At 45.5% G+C, this 27,106-nt stretch overlaps 1 non-coding gene across 1 annotated transcript; it reads left to right on the plus strand.

Annotated features, from left to right (window-relative positions):
- The first annotated feature begins 4,119 nt into the window (after positions 1-4,119).
- On the plus strand, positions 4,120-4,223 carry LOC132655501 (U6 spliceosomal RNA). Its single transcript, XR_009593307.1, has one exon. It is a non-coding gene; the product is annotated as a U6 spliceosomal RNA (small nuclear RNA).
- Positions 4,224-27,106: the final 22,883 nt, after the last annotated feature.

Genomic DNA, 27,106 nt, shown 5'->3' on the forward strand with positions numbered 1-27,106 from the left:
ACGTGTGTGTAAACACACATGCACACACACAAACATACAGAATAGATAAATGTAATAAAAAGAAATTGATTTTAACAACTAAAAACATATATTGCATCAAAGCAGAGCTGCTCTATAGGCTGTTGGATAACTGGGGTTTGATGTCAAAAAAGGCATTAAAATTGAGATTATAGATTAGGAAATTGTTTCCAGAAACAGGAAATCAGAATGCCCTGAAGTTGACAGATTTGTGATAGCTGCCCATTAATCAAATCTGTTTCTACCCTTCCCTTTTTCCAAGTAATCCCCCATCCCCGGTGACTCCTGGCATTCAGCAGAGCTATGGGATGCCTCAACTTCGTGATCATTTCTAGATATTACCAAAAGGCTCCTGCTGTCTAGGCAGGGCTCTTCACTGGCCCACCGCTTGACTTTGAAGGCGACCCGCATTGACTCTGTTGAGCATCCCTCAGCGGGTTTTCTAGACAACCTATTCCGGCTTTCCTGAAGGCTCCGACCAAAGTCCCTTGACCTTTAACTCTAACCTTCACTGTTAACAAGCGCTTGCTTCCTGATTTATTTACAGAGCCTGGACCATGTTGTATGATCTGTTTTCAATGCGAATTTCCCACTTTTCTTTCCCCCAAGAATTTAATATGTGCTGTCACGGTCAGCTCCATGACACTTGTGGGAATAGGGGGTCTCAGCTGAGGAACTCCTCCATCGGCCTGACCTATGGGCATGTCTGTAGAGCGTTCTTCTGTGAGAGGGCCCAGCCCACTACCGGCAGAACCAACCCGGTGAGGAGAGTAACTGAGCAACTCAAGGGAAGCAGCTTTCGGCCATGGCATTTACCACAGCGACATACAGCAAACTTGGACATGTAGCTTTGCTGTGTTTTCTTCACTCTAGGTCCTTCCTTATTCCTGGACATCCTCTCTCCTTCTTACTGCTTTCCTTTGGTTTATAAACATACTCAAGACTCCCTTATCCTTACACACTTTTTCCTTCGCTTTAATTCCTTTAGAGGAATCTTCCCTTCTTTCTTTTCCATCTTTTATCCTAGCATGCACATGGTCAGAGGACACCTGCAGAGTCATTTCTCACCCTGCGCTAGGTAGGCCCTGGGAACTGAACTCAGGTTGTCAGGGTTGGCAGTAGGTGCCTGTAACTACTGAGCCATCCTGCCTTTATTTCTTTTTTCTTACTAAGTATTCTAAGCTTTACAAGTTTGTGTAGTCTTGGCTTGAATTCTTGCTATCTTTTATATAAATATACACACATATATATAAAGAATGTGTGTATTGTGGGGTTTTAATTAAGTAATTAATTATTTCCTTATTTATTTTGGATACTGAGGGTTGAACCAAGGCCTCAAAAACGTAAGGCAGTGCATTAACACCAAACAGCCTTCCAAGATCTTTTTATTTCATTATATTTTGCATAGGATCATACTTAGTTGGCCAGACTGGCCTCCACCTCGTGATCCTCGTGATTCAGTCTCCTAAGGAGAGGTGTCACAGGGGCGCACTGCCGGAGCTGTTTGTTCTATACATTCATGTCAGGGTCTCCAAAATGTCTTCTATAGGTCATGAGTCACGTGATAAATCAATCACAAGACATTCACAAAAGAACAAATAAGAATGTGATTCTGCTTTGCTGTTGCTTTGTTTCCAAGGAGTTGAACTGTAAATGCAAATCCACTTATAGTTGCCATGTCACGGTTGCCTCTTAATTACAAGCTGGGATTTTTATTACTTCTATTTGTAAGCATTTTGTTTTTTTGGGGGAGTGGGGGGACAGGGCTCCTGTGGCCTTGGCTGGCCTTGAACTCCTATTCCTCCTGTTCCTACTTCCCCGTGCTGATATCACAGGCTTGTGCTGCCATTCCTAGATAAAAGCTAGGATGTTCCTGATGTCTACAATAGCAATTATATCCGTTTGAGGCTGTAAGCAAGAGTCTTGGGCAATCCTTACAGCAAGGGCATAGATGTTAGCAAGAGAAATAGTCATTCAAGGTAGAAATGTGGAAGGTACATGAAAACACTTCTTTCTTAATTATTTAAACTCAGCTCTCCAGGGCTGGGGAGATGGCTCAGTGCTTAAGAGTACTGGCTGTTCTTCCAGAGGACCCAGGTTCAATTCCCAGCACCCACACGGCAGCTCACAATTGTCTGTAACTCTAAGGTGTGACACCTTCACACACACATACATGCAAGCAAAACACCAATGCACATAAAGTAAAAATAAATAAAAATTTAAAAATCCGTTTTCTCCATAAATACATGTACTTTGTATTCTAGAACTTTCTGGTAGGAGAGGCATATTGTCTTCTACTTGCTTACACCTCTCCTTGCATTCTAAAAGCACCCTTTTACCCATAACCCACAATAAATGAACTGCCTCCCTATTGTTTTTTGTTTGTTTTGAGACATGTTCTCACTACATAGCCCTGACTAGACTGGAACTCATTATGTAGACAAAGCTGGCCTTAAAACTCAGAAAGATCTGCCTGCTGATGCCTCTAAGCTAACCCTGCTTAGTTAAAGAACCTGCACAAAAAATGACTCCAATGTTTGAAGAACTAAGGAATCAAATATTTAAGACACACCAAAAATTAGGAAAAGTTAAAAAATTATATAAACAAAATCTGAGCATGCATAATATTGCATGCTTCTTTGAGTTCAAGGTCAGCATGCTCTTCACCAGGTCAGCCAGAGATATATTGTAAGACCCTGTCTCAAAACAAAACTAAGAAAAACCAACCGTAGACACTCCCCCAACCCAAACATAGATACTCTAAATATGACCAAGCATAGAAGTGCATTCTCTGCACTTGGGGAGGCTGGGCAAAGAGGTCATGAGTTTGAGGCTAACCTAGTCTACAAAATAAGGGCCTGTCTCAACCAAGGGCTGGGCCAGTGAGATGGCTTAGTAGGTAAGAGTGTTTACTGGTGACCAGAGTTTGATCCCCGGGACCCACGTAAGGTGGAAGGAGAGGACAACCCAAAGGTGTGCCCTGACAACCGTGTAATGACAGCGTTATACAGCGGCATCCACACACAACAATGGTGTTATTAATAGATAACAATTTCTTTCTTTTTTGGTTTTTCGAGACAGGGATTCCCTTCGTCACTCTGGCTGTCCTGGAGCTCACTCTAGACCAGGCTGGCCTTAAACTCACAGAGATCCGCCTGCCTCTGCCTTCCCAAGTGCTGGGATTAAAGGCATGCACCACTGTGCCCGGCTTAAGTGATTTTTAAATTTAATCTTTCTACCTTTTCTTTTCTTTTTTTAGTGCTGGGACTTAAAATTGGAGCTCTTGCTATGTTAGGCATGTGCTCTGCAATCATCTATAAACTGAATCCCTGTCTTGAAAAAAAGAAAGAAAGAAAGCTAAACAAGAGAAACCCTGCCTTGAAAAACCAAACCAAATCCACTCTTCCACAAAAAGAGAGTTCAAATCCAGTCTCAACCCTGTCTCATTAAAAAACCAAACCAGGGCTGGAGAGATGGCTCAGTGGTTAAGAGCACTGTCTGCTCTTCCAGAGGTCCTGAGTTCAATTCCCAGCAACCACATGGTGGATCACAACCATTTATACTCTCTACTACCCTCTTAGAGCACTAATATGCATAAAATAAAATAAAATAAAAAAACAACAAAAAAAAACCCCAACAAACCAAGGTTCCACCGCAAAGAAAAGCTGAGATTCAAATTAGATTGGTGGTAAAATCTATTAACCACTATCTCTGAAGGCTTTGGTGCATCATACACAATCACAGGGACCTGGGTCCATCTGAGAAAGCAGAGGATTCTTGCTCCCTGGGTGCCTTCCTCCCCAGGAAAGCACCAGCCAAAAAAACCATCCTCTCTGGCTCCAGGAAGCAGTGGGCGTCAAGCATGAAGAGCTGCCTTTGGGGTGACTTTCCATAGCAGCAGAGTGTGCCACAGCTAGAAAGCACATTATCTGGAAAAATTCTAAGGCTAACTGATCCTCCTCCTTGGGCTGCCAGTGAGCTTTGCGGGGTGAAGTCACCTCTGCAATAGGACACTTGCTTAGCATGTTGGAGGCTCTGAGTTCCCTCCCTAACACACGCACATGCACACGCACGCACGCACACACACACACACTACTGGGAGTGCCCACTTCAGCAGTACATATACTAAAACTGGAACAGGACTGAGATTAGCATGGCCCCTGTGCAAGGATGACATGCAAATTCTTGGAGCATTCCTTTTTTTCATACTTTATTTTTACAGGGTATGGCTGGGGCTGGAGGGTGGGGACTGCTAGCCGTTATGTGATAGAGGAGGGTTTCGTTTCTGCGCCATGCTTTGGGTGAGCTCTGTTTTATCAAACAGAAGCAGTCTGCTGTATTTACCAGCTCTCCTCTGTAGTAGTAGGATGGTCCCCGTGCTAAAGAAACCATGGGCCACTACAGAAGCTCATTCAACTCAACCGTAGATTGAATTAAGTTCCCATTAGCGTGGGAGACTAAAGCCCATCACCTGTGGAGGGGAGGTAGTCCAGATTCATGTTTTGAAACAGTGTCTAGACTGAAAATGGCTATTTAAACTAGGCTGACTTCACATTTGCAGCTATCCTTCCGCCTCAGACTCCTACACTTGGATTCCAATGAGACTTTATCATTTAGATACATTATTGTCAATACTACCTAGGCAGCGGCAGGGTCAGAGTGCTATAGAAGAACTTTACCAAGTGAACGCAGAGCTAAGAACAGAACCCTGGCCACGTGGAGAGAGAGAACCGGGGTGACACAACGTGGTTGAAATGAAATGAATTAGATTTACTCGAGCAGATGTGAAAATCCCTCAATAAACGTTCACCTTAAAATCCGCTGCTACGTTAACTGAGTGGCACAGCCTAACAGAAGGCTTATTTTGAGAATAAGCAGAAGATGCCACAACGGGAAGGCAAAAATTAAAATCCGCCTCATTGGCAGACCAAAAGAGTGAAGATTGGAGCCTGGCAATGGGGGCGCACACCTTTGATCCCAGCACTCGGGAGGCAGAGGCAGGCAGATCTCTGAGTCCGAGGCCAGCCTGCTCTACAGAACAAGTCCCAAGGCAGCCAGGGCTACACAGAGAAACCCTTTTTGTTTTATTTGTCATTTACTTTGTATTTCTACATTATCTTTATACATGCCTGTTCGCTACAAACCTATGTCATAATGTAGCTATCTGCTGTGAATTCATTTTTAATGGCAGAAACAAGAAATAAATAAAAAAGAAAACAACACAACAATGCAAAAATAGCAACCGCAATACTGGTGAAGGCAAAATTAGAAAATAATTATAAAACAAATAACTCAATGCCTAGAAACTAATAAAAACATGATTAAACCATTATTCTCTTCCAGATAATTTTAAAATTCCAATGAAACAATAAATGAAAAGCATTCGACTTCCTTTTTTATTTCCTTTCCTTCTGTTGAGAAACCCTTTAAAAAAAAAAAAAGTGAAAAGCCAAGCCCATCCACAGTTGAGGACTGAGAGGAGAGGGTCACAGAGTTAAAGCTAGCCCAGGCTAACTAGCCTCCATTGAGGCCCTGCCCCAAAGAGATGTGGGGGAGTAAAACTCCAGGATCATTTCTGGTTTGTTAAAAGTAAAAAAAAAAAAAAAAAAAAAAAAAAAAAAAAGTGGCAATGAAGGCATAATAAATCACAACTTCAGCAGCTACATTTTTCCTTACATCTGGTCTGCATTATAATCGCTATTATTTGTGTCTACTCAAGCTGTAGCTCATAAACATCTCAAAGATAAAACGCACAAACAGACCAAGAAGCTGGGAACCATACAGGGACACCCACCTGTCACCCACCTGCTTGGATGTTGAAGTAGAAGCCTCCAAGTTCAAGGCTAGCCCAACATGGCTAACGTGCAAACCCTGTCTCTCTTCGCTCATGCCCACAGGAGGAAGAGGAGAGCTTCCCTGTGTGAGTTCGGGCAAAGGTCATGGGTGGAGGTCAGAGGACAACCTCAGGTCTCTCTGGCCTTTGCCACCTGCCTTGTCTGAATAAGCGAGGCTTGCTGGCCTTCAAGCTTGCGGTGATTCTCCTGTCTCAATGGGAACAAAGGAACTACAGGTGTGTACTACCACATCAGCCTTTAGGTGGATTCTGGGGACTTGAACTCACAGCCTCACACTTGCATGGCAAACACATCACACTCAGCCATCTCCTCGGCCCCAGGAGGAGGAATTTTTCGTTAGATATAGATGATCTAATCAGTAATCTGACTAGAAAACCAACAGCCAACTATGAATAGTTAATGAAGGTTGAAAAACATTTCACTAGAAGATAGTTTTCCTTTCTATGAACAGTCGCCATTTGGAAAACCGAGAGAAGAAAGATATCTTCATAATGAGCCCAGACTGGGCCGTCTGTACTTCTGTTCCAGCTGCGGGGTAAACCCGCCCCGAACCCAACCCCGTGTGCTTGCTGCTGCCTGGACCTTCTCATCTCTACTTCCTGTTCTGCGAGGGCTGCCACCTCCACCCAACCACCCCCACCTCCGCCCCCGGGGTGACACAGAACTGCGCAGTATTTCCCGCCAGACAGCTCTTGTTTATTTTCCTCCTGGGTACGCGGACCGCATTTCCTAACTTCCCTGGCAGTTACGTGGGCCGGTGTGGGTGAGTTCAGCTCTGTGGCCTGTGGGAGACAGAGGTGCCTCTGCTACGGAAAAGTCCCAAACCTGCTCCACGTCCCTCTCCTTTTCCCACCAAATAACTAAAAAGATTCCCCCCCAACCTAGAGGACGATGATGGCACCAGAAGATGAAAGAATAAGTGAGGAGCCCAGGTCCTTGAGTCCTATTTGCCAAGAAAACTATTCAGCTTCCCAATGCCCAAGTTGCCCTCTTGCCGGAACAGGAAGTAAGTTCTTTCAGGAAAGGAATACTAGGGTTCGCTGTTTTTTTTAACAAAATGATAGGTTTCTTTTTTTCCCTTTATTTTTTGAGACAGTCTCGCTGTGTCTCACTGTGTAGCACTGGCTGGCCTCTAACAGATCCACCTGCCTCTGCCTCCTGAGTGTTGGGATTAAAGGAGTGTGCCTGATCAGGGCATTTTTCAATCACTAAGTAATTTAGTCTTCACCACTCCATCTTCAGGCGAGGGGAAGGAATTTGGTAATATTTAAATGCTTGTCCAAGGTCACTAGCTATGCCGTGGGAGAGCCTCCTTTTGCTTTAGAACCTATCAGCCACTGCTAGGTTACACGGACTCACCAGGGCAAGAACAACTTTACAAAGAGTTTATTTTACTGGAATCAAAAACTATAAATGAACCCCCAGCACTGGGAAGGTGAGGGTGGAGGCCGAGAGGCTGGAGGATTGTCTCTCTAGTGAGCTCAAAGCCACTACAGCTTACCGGTGCCCATGTCCCAAACAAAAGGCAAAGATGCTAGCACACGGCCGTAATCCCAGCTCTTGGGATTCTGAGGCCAGAGGACTACAGTGAGCTGCAGGCCAGCCCGGGGTATAGGAACCAGTTCTCAAACTACTACAGACAGCACGGTCTCCAAGAAGAAAGCAGGGAAAGGGCAGTTGGTTATTTTGTGCAAGAAGATGCATAGATGGTATAGGCCATGACAGGTTGTCCGGACTCCTTAGACGTCAGGGAAAGGTGAATTAAAAATACATACAATGGCTGGTTGGAGGTTGTAATGAAGTCCTGTAACCTCAGCATTCAGGAAGTTGAGGCAGGGGGATTGCCTTGAGTTCGAAACCATCCTATGCTACATAGCAAGTTACTAGGGCAGCCAGGGCTACACAGCTAAACCCTGTCTCAGCAAAGCCAAACAAACAAACAAACAAACAAATTGTAATGAAAGGCCAGGCATGGTGGCTCACACCTGTAATCCCAGAACAGGGGCAAAGGACTACTGGGAGCTTAAGGGCAGCCTGGCCTACACACCGAGCTCCAGACCGGGCTGGGACGCTTCCTATAAATCCTGCAGAAGACCTAAGAAACAGACCCCACAAGGTGATGTCATGGCACACCTGTCAAAATCAAATAGTCAATAGAGATGGCGCCCAGCGCTAGCAAGAACGCCCCATTTGGACTGCGCTGCTTGTTTATATTGTGCGTTTTGCGTCAGGCTCTGTAGCTCAGGCTGACCTCACGCTCCCCGTGTGGAGGAGGACGCACGCCCTGTGCCACCATAACCAGTCTATAGGTGCTGGCGAGCCAACACGTGGCTTCCTGTGCGCGAGGCAGGCCCTCTGCCAGTTGAGCTGTAGCCTCAGTCCAGGGTAGTTTTCTTATAAAATCGAAAATGTCCTCTAGCAATTTTACTTCTGGGTGCTTATAAAAGAGAGATGAAAAAAATCTAATTCTGTACAGAAACACATGTCTGAGTATTCATAGCTTTGTTCCCAAGTACCCTCAACCCCCCAGCTAGCTTCAGCTTGACTCAGCCCCGAGTTCTCTGAGGGAGACTCAGCCCTGAGTTCTCTGCGGCCTCAGCTGGGGGCTTGCCTCAGTCGGCAGCCTGCGGGCATGGTGGCGAGGCTTTTCCGAGAGTGCTAGTCCATCTGTGAGCAGCACCACACCGAGGGCAGGTGGGCCTGGGCTGTATAGGAAAGCTGGCTGAGCAAGAGAAACAAGGTGGCAGTGGGGGGGGGGGGTTCCCTAACATTTTTTAGTGGTAAATTATAACCTGCAAGTATAGGCAAAACAAAACAAAAACCCCAACCCTTGCCTGCCCAACAGAAAAGCAAACTAGAACAAGCCAAAATGAAAATAATTCATATGTTCAGTGGTTAAAGAGACTGTGGCGCATGTATAGCATGAAATAATATTCAGCAATAAAAAGGGACAAACTTAATCTATTCAACAACGTGGATTTCTGTTAAAAAACAACAGGTTCTTACTTTTTGTTTAAAAAAAATCCTTCAAAACCTTACACACCATGTAAAGCTGTTCATGTAGCAATCTTAAGGACGGGAAGAGCAGTTTGCTGGTTGCTAGGAGTTGCCGGGAGGTAGAGAGGCAAGCTGGGGCCTGCGGTGCTTGAGCCACATCTGTGCTAAAGCTGTGTAGAATTTTATGCACACACAGTTGTGCTTTCAAAGCTGCATGAATGAGCCAGGCGGTGCCGGTGCATGCCTTTGATCCCGGCCCTTGAGAAGCGGAGCCAGGTGGATCTCTGAGTTCCAGGCCGGCCTGGTCCCCACAGCGAGTTCCAGGATAGCCAGGGCTACACAAAGAAACCATTGCTGTTACAAACCAAACCAAACCAACCAAACAACGAAAAGCTGCGTAAATTGTATGGACTATATTCATGTCAATTTCCTAGGCCTTAATCATATGCGATAATTACACAAGTTGTTATCATGGTGGGCGTCTGGGTAAAAGGTGCTTAGATCTGCTCCCCACGGCTGACGTCTATAGTTATTTCAAAATATCAGCTAACAGTTGGACCTGGGACATGGCTTAGTTCTAGAGCTCTGGCCTAGAAGGTGTGAGGCTCTGGTTTGATCCCAACACAACTACCACAGTTTAAGTATGTGTAACAGAGGCTAAGCCAGTGAACTTGGCTGGCATTCGAGGGGATTGTATACATCTGAAATCATGTCCCCTGAGAGCTTTAAGGCAGGAGGATCAGGAGTTCAGGGTCATCCTTGGCTACCTACAAAGTTTGAGGCTAGCCTGGACTACATGAGACTCTGGACTACATGACTGTCAAGCAAGCTGGACCCCTTTAGGGTCCCAGCTCTGCTGGGTCTTTATCGAATCCCCCCCCCCCGTTGTTCTTTCCAATGAACAATAAAGACATCAACAAAAAGCAAACGCAGGGGAAATGTGGAAGGACAGGTTAGATTCATTGTCCCATCTGGAACGGAAACTTTGAATTTTTGTCTTTGCAACTTTTATTGCATTTATTTGGGTGCGTGTACACTCGGTCCTCTTCGTGTGAAGGTCAGAGGGCAAACAATTTGCAAGAGTCCTTTCTCTCCTCCCTCCATGCAGGTCCTGGGGCTTGAACGCAGGTTCTGGGGGGGGGGGGCTTTACCTGCTGAGCCACCTCTTTTCTCCCCCTGCCTCCCCACTGCTACCTGCTTTTGACATCTTGCTGTGTGCACTGCGTGCGCCGGCTGGCCTACAGCTGGAGGTAAGGCATCAAACTCGTGACCAAAGCGCTAGCGCTGCGAGCGTGCCGCCACACCGCGTCGCAGGTCATCGGTTCTCAGGTGGCGAACCGCGGTGAGCAACTTTACCCTTTTCCTCGCTAGTGAATTAGTGAGCTGAAATGTGAGGAAGAGCCTGGCTCGGGGTCTCTCACCTAACAGTAAATAAACTGTTTCCCTTAAAAAGGAGGAGAGGAAACAGGTGACTTGGCATAACAAGAGAGAAAGACCAGAACCGATAGGATACTAAGATAAAAAAAATGAAAAAGGCAGCACTGCGAAGCAGAAGGCGGCACGGCTCACTCACCGCCTCATCTCACCCGGACGCCGGGGAAACCATTTGAAGAAAATCGCTTACAGCTCTGCGTCTACCTCATTTCCACAGAAGCTTCACATGGCATTATGTTGCAGAAAACTCTATCAGTTAGGAATGATGGCACGTACCAATAATTCTAGCACATGGGAGGCTGAGGCTGCAGATCATGGTTTGAGGCAAGCCTGGGCTCTTGAGTTCAAATAATAGAAGATTTTAAGAAGTAGTATTAGGAGGATGTGTGTGTTCTATAACATTAGTTCAGCCGTTCTCAATCTGTGGATCGTGACCCCGCTGTGCGGGTTGGTACTGAATAACCCATTCGCAGGGGCCGCCTAAGACTATCAGAAAACACAGATATTTACATTACGATTCATAACAATAATAAAGTTACAGTTATGAAGCAGCAATGGAAACAGTTCTGTGGGTGGGGTCACCGTAGCCTGGGGGGCTGTGCTGAAGAGTCACAGCATCAGGAAGGTTGAGAACTGCTGCTTTCATAGTTCCTAAGAGCAATGCAGTAAGCAGAAGAATAGAATGATAGATTGGACACCAAAGCGTCTGCCGTTTGTGACACGAATCTCACGTAGCCCAGGCCTTCAACTTACTCTTGTTACTCAGCCTTCAGGAGTGTGAGGTTGGTGGACGGAGCAAAGGCTCAGTGGCCGGGAGCACTGGCTGCTCCTGTAGAGGACCGGGATTCAGCTGCCAGCACACAGTCCCATCTGGCTAGGACTCCAGCTCCAGGGGACCTAACTCCTTCTGACCTCTTCAGACCCAGGCATGCGCAGATGGTACATGTGCATACACGCAAGGCAAAGTGTTCACACACATGAAATACAAATAATTAACTTTTTTTTTTTTTTTTTGGTTTTTCAAGACAAAGTTTCTCTGTGTAGCCTTGGCTGTCCTTGACTCGCTTTGTAGACCAGTTTGGCTTTGAACTCACAGAGATTCCCCTGCCTCTGTCTCCCTGAGTGCTGGTATTATAGGCGTGTGCCACTGTGCCCAGCTTACGGCTCAGTGTTTAAGTGTGCTTGCTGCTCTTCCAGAGGACTCAAGTCTGGTTCTTAGAAACACCGTCAGGCAGCTTACAGCCCATCTCCAAGGGATTCAGTGCTTTTTTTCTGGACTCTGTAGGCACTTGCACACATATTGCAAAACAAAACAAAAGAACTGTTTTTTTGTTGTTTTTTTTTTTTAAAGGTGGCACAGGCCTTTAACCCCAGCACTCAGGATGCAGAGGCAGGCGGGTCTCTCTGAGTTTGAGGCCAGCCTAGTCTACAGAGTGAGTTTCAGTTCAGCCAGGGCTACAAAGAGAAACCCTGTCACAAAACAAAACAAAACAAAACAAAACAAAACAAAACAAAACAAAAGGACTGCAAACACAGAAAACAAACCCAAACCTTCAATCCCAGCGCTTGGGAGGCAGATCTGTGTGAGTTTAAGGTCAATCTGGCTTACAACAGTGAGTTCTAGGCTAGCCAGGGTACACAGTGAGACTTTCTCTCTCTCTTTTTAAGATTTATTTCTATTTTAGGGTTATTTTATGTGTGTGCATATCTTTTCTATGCTTATGTATTGCACAATATGCTGTATTAGGCCTGATGGAACTGTTTACAAGTGGTTGTAAGGTACCGTGTGGGTGCTGGCGACCAAACCTGGTTTATCTGCCAAAGCAAGAAACTTAACAACTGAGCTACCTCTCCAGTCCAGAGACCCTCTCTTAAAAAAATAGTTATACAAACAAAAACAAAGAACTTAAGCCTACGGCCAGCAAGGTGGCTCAGCAAGTAATGGGAAACCTAATGACTTGAGTTTGATGCCCAGAACCACATGGTGGAAGGACAGAAGTGGATCCCAGAAGTTGTCCTCGGACCTCCAAGTTTGCCATGGTACTCCCCCTTACTTCCCCAAATCAAGGAATAAATACATTTTTTAAAATGCCTACTTTTTGTGTGTGCTCACATGCACATAGGACCAGAGACGGCCTCAGGGGTCATTCCTTGGGACTTCCCACGTCGTGCCAGAGACAAGAAGCCCTCACTGGCTTGGACCTCACTGAGGTACTCAGGTTTGCTGGCTAGCGAGACCAAGAGATTGGCCTGTGTCAGTGTCCAGAGCTCAGGAATCACAGCAAGGGCCCGCCACACCAGTTTTTAATGCAGGTTCTGGAGCCATTTGTCCAGCTCGAGGCTCTGATCCCTAGGTGTCTGTGTGTGTGTGTGTGTGGGGGGGGATTTGTAGGAAAAAAAGGAAAAGTAATCCAAATATTTAGCAAACAGAGATTAAATAAATTATGACGACAGCTGAACAGCTGGTGGCTGTGCTGCCACCAACAGTGACACCCCGGGTTGTATTTTAGCCCCACAAGTTGGCATTTTTAAAACACAGTTGAAGCAAAAAAAAAAAAAAAAAAAAAAAAAGATAACAAAGCGATGTAATTGCCAGGCAACAAGGCATAGGCTTTAACCTCAGCACCCAGGAGGGAGAGGCAAGTGGATCTCTGTGAGTTCAAGGCCAGTTTGGGCCACACAGTGAGACCCTGTCTCAAAAACAAAACGGGGGTTGGGGGAGGGGAGAAAAACTGGATGCATGATATGCCTTAACTTTATATCAGGATTTTAACACAGACTAGCTGTTACTTCTGGATGGATCAGTTTAACGATGTTTATAAACTACCTTTTTCTGATTTGCTTTTTTTTTCCTGAAGAGAAAATGTACTGTTTTCTGATAAGCACAAAAATAAGAACTGTGTGGGGTTTTTTGTAACTGCCACTGAACTAATGAAAAAATTAGATATTTACTTATGTTGTGTGTGTGTGTGATGCATACATGTGTCATAGGGCATACTTTTTTTTAAGATTCATTTTTATTTTGTGCATGAGTGTTTGTCTGCATATTTGGCTGTGTACCACAAGTGTGCCAGGAGCCCACAGAGGCCTGCAGAGGGGGCTGGGTCTCCTGGAACTAGAGTCACGGCCTGCTGTGAACTACCATGCAGACGCTGAGAGCTGAATCCAGGTTTTGACCGCTGAGCCATCACAGGAAACACTGTGGGCCTTAGGGAAACGATTGCCTGCCGCGCGTGGTGAAACGGTTGGTCTTTGGCAATGTACTCACATCAAAGAAACCTCCTCCGGGTGTCTTAGCTACTTTCCTAGTGCTGGGACAAAACAACATCGAAGCAACTTAGAAAAGAAAGCGTTTAATTGGAAGTGCGTGGTCCCAGAGAGTTAGCGTGCGTAACTGTCATGGTGGGGAACATGGCGGCAGGCAGGCGGGCGTGGGGGTGAGCAGTAGCTGAGAGCTTCCACAACTGACCCAGACACAGGAGCCTGAGACAGCAACCGGGCAGAGCCTGCGCTTTTGACTCCCTAGAGCCCACTTCCCAGGGACACACCTCTGCAACAGGGTTACGCCTCCTAATCCTTCCCAAACAGTGACATTCCAGCCATTACGTCACTTCCGCCCCACTTGAGGTCCGTGCAAGCACGGCTGAGCACCATTTTGTTCTTTTCCTTTACGGTCCTATGGATAACACCGACAGTTTCACATACAAACTGCAAGGGTGCCCCCTTCGAAAAAGTATGGTTCCTTATAGGACATGGTGGCACACACCTTTAATCTCAGCACTCAGGAGGCAGAAGCAGGCAGATCTAAAGTGTGTTCAAGGGCAGCCTAGTCTACAGAGTAAGTTCAGGAGAAAAAAAAGATGAAAGAGAGAGAAGAGAGAGGGGGGAGAGAGAGAGAAAGGAAAGAAGAAAGAAAAGAAAAAGAAAGGAAGGAAGGAGGGAAAGAAGGAAGGAAAGGAAGAGAAAAATGATGGTTCCAGTAAGTTAACCTGATTGTTAATTCTATGACTAGAGCAGGCTGAAAGGTTTGAAAGCCCAGAGCTAATACTCATACCTCATACCTGTAATCCCAACACTCAACAGCCAGAGACAGGAGGATTACCACACATTTGGGGCCAGTAGGGGTTATAGAGTGAGATCCTGACTCTAAATTAATAATGAAAATAAATTCCAGATGACCCTGACCACTGATAACAAGCTCCTAATTATCTTCTCATTACCTGCTTCTATTTATTTTATTTAAAGGGTACTGATTTATTGATGCAGCTGACTGTTTGCCTTTAATGAAAGAGTTGGCTGTCCTAGCCACAGTGGCTGCTGGTCCCTTTCTTTCAGGCCGCGTGCACAGACAGATTCCTTCCCATGTTGCTGTGGGGCAAACCCAGCACCTTGTATGTGCTAGGCAAGTCCTCTGCCCCAAGCTACACCTGGAATTAACCTCCTAACAGGGGAGCCATTCTCCAGCTTCACCCTGAATTGGTTTATATGTCAAAAACTCCAAGGTGGCCTTTTTTTTTTTTAATTTATTTAATTATCCATACAATGTTCTGCCTCCACGTATGCCTATATGCCATAAGAGGGCACCAGATCTCATTATAGATGGTTGTGAGCCACCATGTGGTTGCTGGGAATTGAACTCAGGACCTCTGGAAGAGCAGACAGTGCTCTTAACCTCTGAGCCACCTCTCCAGCCCCCGAGGTGGCCTTTTATCTCAGCACTGGGAAGGTAGGTGCAGGCTGATCTCTATTATAAGTTCAAGGCCAACCTGGTCTACATAGTTCAGACCAGCCAGGGATATATAGTGAGACCCTGTTTAAAAAAAAAAAAAAATCTGAGGCAGGCAGTGCCCGTCTCTGAAACAGCTCCTTCTGCCAGTCCCATCTGTTAGTGAACACAGATGTGTGTTTTGAATGGACAGATACTTTTGCTTGTTTGAGACAGGCCTCTTCACTGTGTTAGCCTCCAGCTTGCTACTTAGACCCGTGTCCCTGTTAGTTTTATGTCAACTTGACACAAGCTGGAGTCATCTGAGAGGAAGGAACCCAAACTGAGAAATAGCTCCATAAAATTTGGATGTACGCAGGCATTTCTTAATCAGTGATGGATGGGAGCTGGCTCAGGCCATGGCAGGTGTGCACAGCCCTGTTGGTCCTGGGTCCTGTGAGAAAGCAGCTGAGCAAGCCAGTAAGCAGCACTTCTCCATGGCCTCTGCATCAGCGTCTGCCTCCAGGCTCCTTCTGGGTTTGAGTTCCTGCCTTGGTTTCCTTCAGTGGACCGTGGTTCAGGATGTGTAAGCCAAATAAGTCCCCCCCCCAGGTTGTTGCTGGTCATGGTGTTCCATCACAGCAATAGTGACCCTAACTGAGATAACCAGGCTGGCACTGATCTTGCAGTAATCTTGTCTTTGCCTCCAGAGTGCGGGGGTTACACAACGCAAGCATTCCTGGGATGAAGGGATGCTTGAGAAAATAGGAATGCTGGCGTGTGTGTGTGTGTGTGTGTGTGTGTGTGTGTGTGTGTGCTTTTCCTTTGTAAGAATCCACAGAGCTGTGGAACTGGGCTCTCCTGTCCTGAATCCTGAGGTAGTGCACATTCCTGCCAGAGCTGGAAGGGCACCAACAGAAGTGGTGTGGCATTTATTCAGCTGTCGCCGCTATTTGCTGAATTTCTGGGGGACCCTGTTTTCTCAGGGGTGAGGGTAACACGTCTATAAAGCAAGGTTTAAATTAGAGGCTTGCCAGGGAACCCCCTTTTTCCCTCCACAGATACTGTGGGGCTCAAATGTAATAGCTCAGGAACGCATCTTGTGCTTTAGGAGAGTTGTGTCCCTGACACACTGGAGTGACCAGAATTAATTCTAGTCAGCTCCTCTGTCTTGTCCACACCACTGTCTCCTCCAACCCAGAGGACCGTCCTTTGTAAATGACCCCTGCAGCGCTTGTCCTCTCATGCTGTCATTATGTTTCCTTAACAGTTTCTCTTCCTAGACAACTAACGCATGCCAACGAGGAAGCCTCAATGGGTGTGTGTTCATTTTTATTTCACTTTCATTAACTTGTTGTGGGGGGTGGGGACAAGTGCCACAGTGCACCTGTGGGGGTCAGAGGAGAACTTGTAGGAGTCAGTTCTCTCCTTGCACGGTACAGGCATCGAACCCAGGGCGTCAGTTTGGGCAGCAAACCCCGCTGCCCACGAGTAGGCTCACGGGCCCCACAGATACCGTCTGAGGAGCAAGTTTTCAGTATTCTACTCTCAACATGTTCACAAGGAAAGCTTCGCATCTTTTTCAATGTGTGTTTACGAACGTGTGTGCAGGTGGCCTCAGAAGAGGGCGGTGGACGCCCTGGGGCTATGGTTGCAGGTGGTTGAGAGCCACCTGGAGTGGGTGTTAGGAATTAAACTCTGACCCTCTGCAAGAGCAGCGAGGGTCTCTCCAGCGCTGCCTCATAGGGTTCTGAGGAATTCTATCTTAATTGAGAAGTTGTCATGGTTATTTTAGGCTCCTTGGTGCTTTCCTGGGGCTGGTGCCATTATTGTTATTTGAATTTTCTTATTTTGTTTTAAATAGGTAAGAGGGTTATTAACAGGAAACTGATTCATATGTCAGGTGGGCAGGATCACAGAATCTAATTACCTGGGAGCTATTAGTCAGAGGTGGTGTGAACTTGAATACCTGTAAAGGCTTTTACCAAGCTGGGTTCAAAGCCACTCAGAGTAGTGAGTCATCAACAGTGAGGCCCTGGTCTCCAGGCGTGACTTCAGAGTATGTTAGAATGCCATTTTAAATGTTCTGAGAAGACAGCTCAGAGCAAAATCGGGAGTCAGATTTTTCAGAAATGCTTTTATGATTATTTTGTGTGTGTGTGTGTGTGTGTGTGTGTGTTTTGCCTGTGTCTATCCAGCACATGATACACACACAAGGACCTGATGCCCATGGAGGCTGGAGGAAGGTGTGGGATCCCCTGGAACTGGAGTTACAGTTATGAGCCATCATGTGGATGCTGGGAATTGAACCCATGTCCCCTGGAAGAACAGCCAGTGCTCTTCCACTGAGCCATCTCTCTAGCCTCAGGAATCACTTAAGATTTTACCAATTACACTTAATTATTTCCAGCAAAATGTACTGTAGACTACATTTTAGAAAGTTTTTCTTATATTTTACTATTGTGATTGTTGATTAGTTCCCAACATATTTTATCTCTAAATCCTGACTTTTTTTATGGTGAAACCACATTTTTGAATGATGTGTTGGTATACATCTGTAATTCCAAGTGTTTGGGAAGCTGAGACAGGAAGACACATGACCAGTTTGGGTAGCATCACAAAATCCTGCCTCAAAATAGAAATCTAAATAGATAAACTAGATCCTGACCAGGCTTGGTGTTGGTGCACATCTTAATCCTAATACCTGGAAGGTAGGGACAGAGAGAAGAGCAAAGAACAGAGGGGAGGAAAAGGGAGAGGGAAGGTAGAGTTCAGGGGCTGTTGCTCAATTTGTAGAACACAGAGGTCTTGTGTTCAGTCCCTAGCACTTCATGAACTAGGATGTTGTGGTATATGCTGGTAATTCCAGCCCTCAAGAGAAGGTAGAGGCAGGAGGAGCACAGGTTCAAGGTCATACTCTTGGCTACCGAGTACATTTGAGGAAAGCTTGAGTTACGGTAGACCCTCAGAACTAAATAGATTCAATAAGCAAGTCCACACACTTTTCTCAAATCCCCATTGTTTAGTTCATGAAGGTTTCACGTTTTTCTTTGTCAGCTAGCTCTGAAGCAAATTTAATTCTCCTAGTATGGCTACTATCACAGTTCTATTCTAAGCTAACTTATTGCTTGAGATATGTCTTCATTTACTTTTCCTTCTTTCCAGTAGCCTTCCTCAGGACAAGGTCGGTTTTGTTTCTTAAAGTAAGATCTGGTCATATCGGAATTAACTGTGTGTGTGTGTGTGTGTGTGTGTGTGTGAGTGTGTGTGTATGCTGGCATGGGAATGCAGGTGCATATGTGAGCATGGGCATATCGAGGTCAGAGGGCATCCCTGGGTATTGCTCCTCGGGCACCATTCACATTGTTTCTTTGAGGCTGGGTCTCTCCCCTTTGTTTCTGGTGTTGAGCTGTGTACTCCCAGCTACCTTCTCCTGCTTCTCCTGACTCTGCCTCCCATTTCACCACAGGGGTGCTGTTATTACGGGTATATGCATCCGGCCTTTTACGTGGATTTTGGAGACCAGGCTCAGGTCATGGGGCTTATGTGCTGTGGTGGTTTGAAGGAGAATGGCCTTTAGGCTCCTATATTTTAACGTTCAGTTCCTGACTTTATTTTTTGAGACAGGGTTTCTCACTGAACCCAGGTCTCACTGATTCTACCAGACTGGCCATCCAGCGAGCTCTTGACATCCACCTGCCTCTGTTTCAAGGCCCTAGGATTACAGGAGGCCCACCACACCCAGCTTTTTACGTGGCTCCTCCCGAGTGCACAGCCAGTGCTCTATTCACAGACAGCCTATTTCCCTAGGACAGCCCCTACATTACTCTCTATACTTTACTTGCTTGTATGTCTGTACCATGTGCTTGTCCAGTGTCCATGGAGGTCAAAAAGGGGAATTGGGTCCTCTGGAACTGGAGTTAAGGATGGTCGGTTGTGAGTTGCCATGTGGGTGCTGGGAACTAAATCCAAATCATTGGGTTTCTCTGTGTAGCCTTGGCTGTCCTGGACTGACTCGCTTTATGTAGACCAGGCTGGCCTCAAGCTCACAGCAATTCTGCCTCTGTCTCCCGAGTGCTAGGTTCAAAGGTGTGTACCACCACGCCTGGCTGCAAAAAGTACTCTTAACTGCTGAGACACCCCCCCCCAATTGTTAATCACAGATGCCTGAACATTGCAAGATACAGAGGTCATTATACAGTTTTGGAGGTGACTTGCTATCATAGACTTTGGTACTGGGCTACTTCTGGCACACAGCAGCCATTTCAGCTTTGACGAGTTACCACCTACTTTATGCCTACCTGAATCCTCAGGTTCTATATGTGAAAATGCTAGCATCATCTGCAGAATGCGCTATGGAGATTAGTTATAGGGAGCTCAGCACAGTGGTAGTCTATAAACCATTTGAGTTCCAGGCCAGCCAGGAGTATACAATGAGACCCTCTCTCAAAAACAAAACAACTTAAAAATGAAAAATAAGACTATCATGTTCAAATATCATAGACAAATGCTAAGCCTATTAAAAAGACCTAACAAATTCATGTAAAATAAGTGAATCGAGCTAATAGAGCATAAACAAATGTGGAAGGAACTCAGATAGGAATATCTATTTTAAGTGGATGAAAAAGGATAAATAGAGTTTACTAAATTACTTCTGACTTATATTTATTAAATGCTGAGACTATGGATCCAACTTAAGCTTTATAATTTGATACAGTAATGAAAGGAGAATACAATTATCTACACCTTTAAGTATACAGTTACATTTATCCATGTACTTATTTATACTTCTATACTTATGGGCTTAGCTTAGATTGATTTTCTCTGTCTGCCTTATGTCTGTGTGAATGTCTGTGTGAACTCTGCTTGCATGCCTGGTACTCAGGGAGGCCGGAAGAGAGTGTCGGGTCCCTTGGAACTGAGGTTATAGATGGTTGTGAACCACCATGTAAGCATTGGGCACTGGGACCAAGTCCTTTGCAAGGGCAGCAAGTGCTCTGAGTCCCGGAGCCATCATAAATATCACATTTAGACAAGCTCTCATTGCTTAATAACGCTGGTCCTGACCTGTCTCTTCTCCTGTGTCAGCCCCCACCTGTTGGGGTTACAGGCGTGTGCCATCTTACCTGGCTAAATGTGTCAGATAAAAAGTCTGGCTCATCACACTTTGATTTGTGCAGGCTGGTGATTAAACCATGTCAAGTAAATGCTCTCCCATAGAGCTACATCTCTGACCTGACTTTTACTTTCTGTTCTGAGACAAGGTTTCCCAAAGTTGCCCAGGCTGGACTTGAATTCACTCTTTTGCAGGCTTTACTGGCAGTTTAAACAAGTGAAAAATATGTTTATCAAGCCAGGCAGAGTGTTGGTCCATATTCAGGCAAAACTGTCTGGGTCTGGTGAGATGGCTTGGTGGTGAGCATGTGCTGTGCATGAAGGAGGAACTGAGTTCAGATTCTTAGCAGCCTTGTAAAACGCCAGGCTTGGTGACACAGGTGAGTCAGGAGGCTCCTAGGAGCTTGCTGGCAGCTACCCTAGCTAATTAGTGAGTTCCAGAGTCAGTGAGACTTGTTCAAAAATTACGGTGTAAAACAACTGAGAAAAACAAAACAAAACAAAATAATCTGATGTCAACCTATAGGGCTCATGAGTATATACATGCACACACAGAGAAATGCTTATTTAATTGAGGGAGTTATGTGATTCAAATTCTAGAGAAAAATAATTAAACTTTCTAAATGATGGTTGTCAAATGCTCCTTTAAATACACCTATGGAAAAAATCTTTCAAAATTATGTCTATGTCTTCAACCAATTATAAAACTTCAACGGGTGGATGGGGGACATGGCTCAGCGTGTAAAGGCACCTGTTGCCAAGCCTGATGACCTGGGTTCAATCTCCGGCACCTACATGTGGAAGGAAAGCACCATCTCTCAAAACCTGTCCTCTAACACACAAGATCCCCACCATAGATAGATACATGTAAAACGTCACAAAGAATTAAGGGCTAGAGTTCAACAGCCTGGTCATGAGGGCTGGGCATGCTGCTCAGCTGGCATGAACTTGCTTAGGTTTTCATTTCCTAGGTGGTAGACACAGTCAAAGCCAAAGGGCAGCTTCCTTAACAAAGGCCTATTTCACGTTTAGACCACGTCTTTCCTAATACAGAGTGTCAATTAACTCGAATGGCAGAACTCTTGGAGGTAAACTAATTAGGCTCCTGCTCAGGTGGAACAGGGAAGCCACAGGATGATTTGGTCCCCAAACCTCTTCTACTAATTCCCTAGATGGTGTCAGTCATTAATAGGTTAGTTTAAATTAGTTTATCAGTCACCAATTGTTATAAGTCTTGTAAGAACTAAGACATTGGAGCCCAGCGGGGAGAGAGAAGGAAAGGGCGATTCTAGGCTGATTAAGCCTATAACCAGCCACTAGGCAGTTTGGGAGGGGGGGAAAAAGAAGGCCAAGCAGCTGAAAATGAGAATGCAGAAAAGTGGTTCAGGGAAAGAGAAAGGATTTGTAGAGGGAAAGCCTCACGCACAACCCATAAGTATTTCACATATGCAGTTGAAGCCGTATATTACACAGTCACGATATCACAGTACTATGTCCCTATTTGGTGTGGGGGTGACCCTGGCTTCCAAAGTCTTTTGCATTTAGATACCAGGTAAAACCACTTACCCTGAGCTTGGGGATCAGCTGGAGGGCCTTGGGGCGGCCACTCCTGATGCCCCAGCTAGCCTGTGTATTGAGTAATGGGGATTGCACGTTTCCCAGGGACTGGGCATGTGGCTCAGTCAGTGGAGAGCTAGTGTAGCTCACACACCAAGTCCTGGGCTAGATCTCCTCTGCTGACTTGGTGGCCTAGGCCTGTGACCCCAACGTTTGGGATGTGAAGACAGGAGTAGCACAAGTTCAAGGTCATCCCTGTCTGCTTGGCAACTCTGACGCTAACCTGGGAGATAAAAAGTGGTGTGCTGGCAGGTTTATTTCAACTCCTCCCAAGCTGGAGTCATCTGAAAGGAAGGGACCTTAGCTGAGAAAGTGCCTCCATCAGATCCGACTTGAGGACATTTTCTTAATTACTGATTGATGGGGGGGGGCAGCCTATTGTGGGTGGTACCACTCCTGGGGTGGTGGTCCTGGGTTCTATAAGAAAGCAGGCTGAGCAAGAAGCCATGGGGAGCAAGCCATGAGCAGCACCCTTCCATGGCCTCTGCACCAGCTCCTGCCTCCAGGTTCCTGAACTGTTTGTGTTCCTGTCCTGACTTCCTCCAGCAACAGCCTGTGATGTGGAGGCAGAAGCCTGAGTAACCCCTTTCCTCTCCAACTTGTTTTGGTCGTGGTGTTTCATCACAGCAAAGGTAATGGTAATCCTGATTAAGACAAATAGCCTGAGGAAATAATGATCTTTGATCTTGGTGAGAATGAAAAGTACCTCATGAGTGCCGGTGATGAGGATCAGGTGCGCATATGGCCACAAGGCTCCGCCAGTAAGAAGGTGACACTTGTCTGAGATCACCTCTCCCCTCTAACTGGCTCCTTAAAGGTAGCTTTCCAACCACATGGCAGAATCCCTTTGCCTTCCTAGCTGCTCTGTTGAAATCAAGTTCTCTCTTCACCCTCGCCTTCTTTATCCACCACTGCCTTGTTTCTCTGCTGGCTCTCCTCCCAGCTGGGGGAGAGAACAGAGCAAGCCTTGTGAACGAAAACTATTAAACGTGGTAGGTCTTATACACTACATGCAATTTCAGATAACGAAAGCTCAAAACTGTTAAGAAATACTTCAGTCATTACCTTTGCTTTGGCGTTGGAAAGTTACAGGCTAACTGTCAAATGGCTGGGAATGTGTTCTATTTACTGGCCTTTTCCTTCCAGCAGTTAAAAACCAGTAACCTAAAGCCGTGCAAGCTCAACATTCTATTAAGATTAATCAGAAGTAGCCAAGCCCACGTGGCTGTGGAAAGGCTGCTCAGTGTCATGTAGAGTGAAGTAAAGGTATGTGAGCTTACCCTCTTACTAGACGTGAGTACTGCTGAACACTGAAATAAATGAGCAGAAGAAAGCAGCTGTCTTTCCTGTCATTCTTGCACACGGTTCTGACAGATGCACTCTCGGGAGCATTGCCATCCAAACGAAAATGTCATGCAAGACTGAGGCCTTTAGGACAGTGCATGTCCTAAAGTTTGTGTCAGATGCAAGCAGCATGCTGAGACTGGGAAGTAAGGACAGACAGACAACAGCACCTCACCAGAGCAGGGGGCTGGCAAAGCACCATTTTGCTGCTGTTTTTACTGTCCTCTCTCGCTCAAGGAAAGCAACAGGTTTTACTCATTTGTTTGTTTTTACTTTTGGGTTTTGTTTTTTTGAGATAGTTTCTCTATGTAGCTCTAGCTGTCCTGGAGCTCTATAGGTAGACCAGGCTGGCCTAGAACTCAGAACTGCCTGCTTCTGTCGCCCCAGTTCCAGGATTTAAAGCCTGCACTACCATGCCCAGCTCATTTTTTGTCTTTCTGAATAAATATCTCACACATTTGACTGCACGTATGTATACCAGGCTGACTTAGAACTCGCCATGAAGCTTAGTCTGCCCCCAGAACATATGGCAATCCTCCTGCCTCAGCTTGTCAAAATCTAGGGCTGCACTGTGAGCCACTACACCTGGCTTACACTGCAGTACACTAGGATTGAAAACCACCCCCACACATGTAGACAAAGACAAAAACTCCTTAGCGGGTTCTTTCTCTTTTATTTTTTAAATGTTTGTTTGTTTGTTTGTTTGAGACGGGGTTTCTCTGTGTAGCCCTGGCTGTCTTGAAACTCACTATGTAGACCAGGCTGGCCTGAACTCAGAGCTCTACCTGCCTCTGCCTTCCAAGTACCAGGATTAAAGGTATGCACCACCATACCTGGCTTTGTTTATTGGCATCCAAGCCTTTCAAGTCAGAATCTGCACTAGTCTGTTGGCTTGAAGGGGAGGAAACTAGCTTTACCTCAAAGACGAGCACCACAGAACTTTAAGAGAAAAAGGAGCATTTTCCAGGGTGTTTCTTGAAGTCAGGGAGGCTTGAGTTTGGGTCCCACCTCTGGCACGTAGAGCTGCAAAGTGTGTTATAACCTACATTGCTTCTTCTTTCTGCCTGTTGCTGATCTGGATGTGGGCTTGATAACTACTCCTGGAATGAATTTTAACCCACACAATCATCCTTATGAACATTCTTCTCCACTACTGTTGGAAAGTAGGAAAAGGCAAAAAGATTTTTTTTTTCTTTGAAACGGTCTCATTATATAGCCCTGGCTGGCCTGGAACTTGATACGTGGGTCAGGCTAGCTTCGAATTTACAGAGGTTCATTTGCCTCTACCTCCCTAGTGCTGGAACTTTTAAGGAACTATGATTGATAAATATTTGTTGAGTCCAAGCTGTCTTTGACACTTTCTGTGCCCCCGAACTGAACTTTATGTAATACCCCATACCCTAACTACCTATCTTAAGGGATTTCTGACTGGATGTCCTGGCATATATAAGCTTTTTATGTGTATGTAAAACTCCCGCATACATAAAATACAAGACAAAAAACACATCTCCTTATGGGCGTTTATGGAATTGCATGGTGATCATTAGAAAACAACACAGGTTCTCAGAGTACCATCCAAAATGCATTTCTCTCATTTACTTATTTATTCAGGGTGAATAAATAGTCATGAAACCCAGGGCTTTGAGCAGGCTGGGCTGGCACTCTGTCACTAAGCTGTGTCCCAGTCACACTCCCACACCAGTTTTGATAAGGTTATCTGGTGGGCTGAAAAGGAGGATCTTTATCATTACGGTTGAATCATAAGCAGAGCTGATGACTACAGTCGAAACTATTTATGGGTATGCAGTTCGAACTGTACAAGGAATTAAAATCTCTCAAACCAAAACAGGAACTAGTAGAGGGAAGTCAGAGTATATCTGGTTCACGGCAAGAATTTTTAAGGAGTATTATTTACATGTATGTGTCTGTGTGTATGTATGTATGTATGTATATGTATGTATGTATGTATGTATGTGTATCATGTGCCAGCAAGAGCCAGCAGATGCAAGAACAGGGCATTAGATCACCTGGAACTGAAGTTACAAGCAGTTGTGAGCCATCCTGTGAGTGCTAGCAACTGAACTCCGGTCCTCTGGAAAACCAACAAGTGTCCTTAAACACTGAGCCATCTCTCCAGTCCCATGACAAGACTACTCAAAGCAGAGGCCAGACATGCAGACAGGAGTTCAGCTGTGAGTCCTTAGAGTGAGCAGGCAAGGCAGGAATATTTCAGACGTTCCTTTTGTTGTCAGAACAGGAAGATAATTATTGGAAAATAAAATTTATTTATCAAGGACACCAAAGAAATGGTGGGGCTTTGTGCCAAGCCAGGCAGCTATAACCACCATGAAGCCCTGGGAACACAGTTTCATGCCCAACACTCTCAGATCACTACTGTTTTCTAGGCCCCCGCTTCCCCGAACACAAACACAGCCGTTCTGCTTTTGAAACAACCAGGACCCTAATGAAGGCAGCCTGTAATTGTAGCGCTCTCCCTCCCAACCCCAGTGCAATCAGGGGGCTTTCAAAATACCAGTGCCAAGGGCTCCAACCCCCAGCCAATTACAGCAGTCTCCGAGGGAGCAGTTTTCAAAAGCTCCCCCAGGTGACTTTAACGCGCAGTGAAGGTCGGAAATGACTTCCCTAGAGGAAAGTTCCTGCCGTCTACTGCTCCCGAGCTTGAACATGTGCACAGTAAATTGGGGAGGGGTTGTTAAAATGCAGGGTTTGACTTAGTAAGTCTGCGTTGGGAACTAAGATCAACAACTCATAATAATCTCCCAAGTAATGAGTGGGGCTGGTACACAGATCACACTCGGAGTCACAGCTGTAGGGAGAATGCCCACGATGCACTCGGGCCTGTGCCTGTTAAAACTGTAATGGGGTTGAAGAGATGGCTCGGGAAGGAAGAGCGCTGGCTGCACTTCTAGTGGACCCGGGGTCAATTGCTAACCTCTACATGGTGTCTTTTTTTTTTTTTTAAGATGAATTTCTTCATATGAGCACTCTACTTGCATGTATGCCTACATGACAAACGAGAGCATCAGGTCCCACTATAGATGGCTGTGAGCCACTGTGTGGTTGCTGGGATTAAACTCGGGACCCCTGGAAAAGCAGACTGAGCCATCTCTCCAGCCCCTCTACATGGTGTCTTACAACCATTGGTTACTCCTGTTTCAGAGGATCCAGTGCCTGCTTCTGGCCTCTGTGGGCACCACGCACTCAGCCAAAACACTCATACACACATAAAATTTAATATTGGATCAAGATTTCCACATAGTAATTCTGATGATTATACCAAAAAAAGACAAGAAACAATTTTATTTTGGAATTAATATTGAAAAATATTTCAGAGCCTGGATTCTGACACTTTCATACCAATGCACAGAGAATAAAATTCAATAAATTATTAAAAAAAAAAAAAAAAGCAAGAGAGTTGGGTGGTGGTAGCACAGCCTTTAATCTTTAACCCCAGAGCTCAGAAGGCAGAGGCAGGCAGTTCTCGGAGTTTGAGGCCAACAGCACTACAACAAAGAAATCTTGTCCTGAAAAAAAACAAAAAAATCCAAACAAACACGTAAGTTGAGAGTAGCAGAAAGGGCCTTAGAACACAGATAACTGTCATATAGGAAGAAAAACCTAATTCATAAAATAGAATTATATACAGATGACTTTAAAATTTTGATGGGGCTTCACCCCATATACCTACTGTCAGCTGAATACTTGGTCTAAGCACATAACTCAGTCCTCATGTGAATAGATGCGCTGGGCATGTCTGGGTAGGGGCCCCCTATTCTGGGAAACAGGGATGCGGGAGGGAGGGTGGGAATGGAAGGAGAGAAGGGAGGGGCCTATGGCTGAGATGTAAATTGAATTAATTAAAAAATACCTCATCTACTGGACATCATTGCCTTTAGCTTAGCCTACTTTGAAAATATTCAGGATAACTATATTAACCTACAGTTGGCCAAGCTTACCTATCACAACGCCTATTTTATAATAAAGTGTTGAATGTCTCGTA

The sequence above is a fragment of the Meriones unguiculatus genome, chromosome 7 (assembly GCF_030254825.1).
Source record: "Meriones unguiculatus strain TT.TT164.6M chromosome 7, Bangor_MerUng_6.1, whole genome shotgun sequence".
In the NCBI taxonomy this organism is placed as follows: domain Eukaryota; kingdom Metazoa; phylum Chordata; class Mammalia; order Rodentia; family Muridae; genus Meriones; species Meriones unguiculatus.